The sequence below is a fragment of the Palaemon carinicauda genome, chromosome 20, assembly GCF_036898095.1.
Source record: "Palaemon carinicauda isolate YSFRI2023 chromosome 20, ASM3689809v2, whole genome shotgun sequence".
NCBI lineage: Eukaryota > Metazoa > Arthropoda > Malacostraca > Decapoda > Palaemonidae > Palaemon > Palaemon carinicauda.
Window position 1 is genome coordinate 54,790,607 of NC_090744.1, and position 5,172 is coordinate 54,795,778.

The following is a 5,172-nucleotide window of genomic DNA, read 5'->3' on the forward strand; positions in this document are numbered from 1 at the left end:
AATACTAGCGAACAAATTAAAACAGGTTTCTGAACATTATAGTCCTCATTTATGAAGGATGACGTTGAATGTTCTCTTTTCTTAATTACAACATTGGAAAACACTCGGACAGTTTCTGAATCACATACAGAAATGGTTCATCTAAACGCGTAGGAAAACCTAAAATCATAACCTAAGAATGTCTCTATTTTACAAGTTACGTCTGGAACAACATTAAAAAAAAAAGAATCTACTGATTTATTACAAAGTTATTTCCCATGACTGAAAACTTTCTAGCTGGCTAAACTGAACAGCATGAATGAATATCCTATACTGCCTTTATATTGACTATTAAAAGTTCCAGAAACTTTACTGTTGCAGAACTGATAATAGAGGCAGTTCATCAATGAAATAAACATGTTTTTTATTTCTTCACTAATTGGGAAATTAATAGTAAATAAATTTGGATTTGGTCCTTTAATGGTTTAAAGGCCACTCATAAATGGTAGAGTCAAGGGACAGTGGCATTGTCCTAGAGACTGACCATATATACAGATGATCAGCACCTAAGCCATCTCTTCAAGCTACGGCTATGGAGTGCCAGGCAATGGCTGCTGATGAATCAGAAGGTAAACCTCTAGGCTCTCCCATACCACATCGCTAGTTCACAAGGTTGATGAGGTTGCAGACGTTACAAGAAATCATGTGCTGTTAAACAACTGAAAAAATATATGATATAGTTATAAAGTAAAAGGGAATGGAGGATGGACAGCCAAAAAAAAAAAAAATAGAGGTAAAGTAACTAAAAATAATATCCACAGGAGCAATTCGAGGACTTTCAAGCAATGCCAACAATTTACTGTCGAAAGCATTTTATTTAGAGTTCGTCAATTTGTTGCTTGCAATTGATAAACATTTCTATATAGAGGTAAGATTCATAAAAATAACCCTAAAGAATTCCAGGTTATTGTTGTCTTTAAACATCAGAATTCATTAGGTAAAAGTCATTAAGCCCTTCTCATTCACACTAATTACACATCAAACTTCAATTAACAAACTTCCTCTAGAGGCAATTACCTTAACTTTGCACTATGTCCAGTTACTTAAATTTAGGCCAATCCTTAAAGCGCATCACAAGTTCAAGACATCACAGTAAAAATATATTAACGTATAGTATATTTTCCAAACAGTTTTAAGACTGCATATCTCCTTGCAATGGGTAAAATACTGATGGTGTAGCACTGTAAATAATGTCATTTTGACAAAAGCTGTCACAAAATAAAAGACAGCGACAACATCTTTATAATGGTCATCTTGACCTCTTTAAAGTCCTGTATTGACCCTACAGGCAGATTTTTCTAGGAGGACTTCGTTGGTTAACCGCTCCTCCCAGCGTGCCGAGGTATTCAGACGAATGTGGTTGGTACTCCTAGGGTGCCATAGCCCACCCTCCCCAGCAACATTGTTAAACAAAAAAAAATGCAATGACTTTGTGTCTCCTGGAGTAGAATCGTATTTTCCAGCCGAGGATCGAAAATAAGAACGTTATTGGTCCTAAATTAGGCGACAAAAGAAAGACGAGGTCAGAGAAATTGTCTTTCTGCTTGGATGTCCACCAACACCTTGATTCCTGAGTAGCGACTCTGGTAAGGGCGGATATTTTTGTTAATGGTCCTCAATTAAGAGATAAATGAAAGACAAGGACAGAGAACTATTCTTTCTGCTTGGGTTTCCACAACATCTTGATTGCAGGGTAACGACTTGTGTGAAAGGACATTTTCGTTATTGGTCCTAAATTAGGCGATAAAAGAAAAAACGAAGGCAGAGAAATCGTCTTTCTGCTTGGGTTTTCACAAACAGCCTGATTCCTGAATAGCTACTCTAGTAAGGGTGGACATTTTCGTTATTGTTCTTCAGTTATGAGATCAAAGAAATACGAGGGCAGAGAACTCGTCTTCCTGCTAGGGTATCCACCAGCAGACTGATTCTAGAGTAGCCACTCTAGTGAGGACGGATATTTTCGTTATTAATCACTAAAAGAAGAGAAGAAAGAAGAGAGAACAGAGGAACTAAAATCTGGAGGAAGAAACAGAGTAGCCACAGCTAAGTCTATACATATTGTGTTTGCTTTAATCCTTGAACCCGCAGAAGCAACAGCATCCAATTATTCTTGTTGGCACTCTCGAGAACCTAGAGTTGACATTATGAGGTTATTTTCCTCCCTTTTTCTGGTTTCCCTTGTCAGTCATCTGTAAGCGGTGCTTTACCAATGGCATTACGGATGGTATAAATTTCGTTTTACTCAGAGTTCTAATATGATCAAGTATGTGAACTTGGTGGTTCAGGAGTATACACCCACGTATCGAACGAGCATTATCGTCATGCAAATTACTTAAGATTTTCACGGTGAATAATAAAAGTTTAGAGGAGATAGAATATGAAAAGCTTCCATACCGTAAAGCCATTTAAGAGAATTTTGTTCTAGCTCCGAAGTGAGATGATCTTTTGTCAAAGTATCATGGAAAGGGAGAGTGTAAATTATGATCAAATATAAAATAGTTAAATATCTTTCTATAGTCTATAGGTTATACCACACCATACATCAAAATGAACATTGCTAGATTTAGTCCTTGAAGCTAAAGTTGTGTCCAGACAGTATGATATTCTTTTGTGCTCAGAAACTCTGGCTTCTAATATGAGGCACTCATCTGAGCTCCTTATAACTAGTTTTAAGAAGCCAATAATGTTGAAAAGTGATGCCATCGCTAGGGCCAAGGGAATGGTTGTGTATATAAGGACTGAGTACCCTGTTTCTCATAAGTCCTGCTATCAATGTGGAAGTCATGAGATTCAGGTGATAAAAGTTTGTGGCAGGCATAACAACTTTTATTTGTGTTCGATCTACCGGAATCCAGACATGGATGATTCTATCTTCGATTGTCTTCTTACCATTATGGCTTAGATACAAGAAGATGATAGAAAGGCTTCTTTTGTCTTTGTTGGTGATTTTAATGCTCACCATAAAAAGTGGTTAAGTTCTATCTCTCCTATCGATCACCATGGCTTATGAGCTTTAGACGTTGCCTCTGAATCAGGCTGTGAGCAAATCATAAATGAAGCAACCCACAGGTCTGGTAATTGCTTGGACCTCGTATACACTGACTCCCCTGTGTTATAACTAGTAAGGTTGGATCTCCAGTCGGGACATGTGATCATGCCTTGATTTCATTAGTAATGAAGACTGAGCAGCGTCCCTGATATATCATACGGTTGTAAAATTTATATGAAATCCCAGGCAGACTGGAATGGGATTTTGCATGATCTTTTGTGCTTGAATTGGTCACAATTATATAGTAGTGTAGATCCTGTTGACCCTTTGAATGAGGATATAGTCAACATAATTGATAGGCGTATCCCTTCTCGTGTGCTAAGGTACCGAGTGAAGGACAAACCGTGGTTCAATAATGATTGTAGACGTGCTTATTTGGAGAGGCAGGAGGCCTATGATCTTTGGAAGGGTAACAGTTCAGATTTTACTTGGAATAACTATACTCAGCTTCGAGCTTTTGCTCAGAGAGTTTATGCTTCAACTGAAAAGGAATACAGTTTAACCATAAAAGAAACCCTTTCTGGTACAACTCAGGAACATAAATGGTGGTCTACCCTCAAATATGCACTCTTTGGTGTAGATGCAACAGTTCCTCCTTTACTTAAACCAGATGGCTGAGTCACTCACTGTCCAATGGAAAAGGCAACCCTTTTGGCTGATGTTTTTGACAGTAAACAGAATAATGAAAAACTTGAACTTCCTCATTCATGTTTTCCCGAGGCTAAACTAACTAGTTTAGCTTTTCGATCTCGTGAAATTAAAGCTCTGTTGATGGACCTTGATGCTTATGGGGGTGCAGACCCAAATGGTATTATTCCATTTTTTTTATAAAGACAGCAGATTTCTTAGCTCCAAAGTTATCTGTTATTTTGCGCAAGTTAGCAAGAAGACGGGCTTTTAGCACTTGTTGGAGGATTGGTAATGTTATTCTTCTATGTAAATGTGTTTGTGGTAGTTCAAGTCCCACTGATTACCGCCCAATTTCCATAACTCCTATATTATCTAATATTTTTAGCATCTTCCAGCAAAACGTCTTAATAGGTTTGGTGAAGGTATTCATCTATTCCCTAGTTTGCAATTTGGTTTTCGTGAAGGCCTTGGAGCAGGTGATGCTCTTCTTACAATCTCCAATTCTGTACAGATATCCCTTGATTATGGTTAGGAAGTTCGTATGATTGGCCATGATTTTAGTGCTGCCTTTGACCGTGTTAATCATGAGGCCCTTATTTTCAAACTCAAACAGTTGGAAGGGGTCGGGTCGTTTCTTGGCATTTTATTGATTTTTTAATTAATAGATCTCAAAGAGTTGTTGTTGATGGGCACCATAGTGAGTATAGGAATGTGATATCCGGTGTTCCACAGGCCCATTACTATTCATACTATATACACATGACATGTGGTTTGGCCTAGAAAACAAGCTTGTTGCATATGCAGATGATGCTACACTCTTTGCATCAATTCCATCCCCTGAATGTAGATCTGGGGTTGGTGAATCCCTTAATTGAGATTTAGCTAAAATTAGTGCATGGTGCAAATTATGGGGTATGCAGTTGTATCCTAACAAAACTCAAAGTATGATTGTAAGTAGGTCAAGGACGGTGGCTCCTCAACACCTGAATCTCAGTATTGATAATTTTTCTTTAAATTTGTATGACTCTTTTAAAATTTTAGTTGTGATTCTCAACAGAAAATTTACTTTTGAGAAACACATTAGGTCCGTGTCTTCTTCAATTGCACAAAAAACTGGCTTATTGAGAAAGTCTTTTAAGATTTTTGGTGATCAATCTATTCTGAAGAAGTGTTTTAATTCTTTCATTCTACTTTGTTTTGAGTATTGTTCTCCTGTCTGGTGTTCAGCTGCTGATTCTCATCTTAATTTGTTGGACAGAAACTTACGTTCTATTAAATTTCTTATTCCTGATCTAGTTATTAATCTCTGGCACCATCGTTCAATTAGTTTGTTATGCATGTTGCATAAGATTTTTCATAACTCTGACCATCCTTTACATTCTGATCTCCCTGGACAATTCTATCCTATTCGTAATAGGCAGTTAGTTCTAATAGCCACACCTTCTCCTTCATGA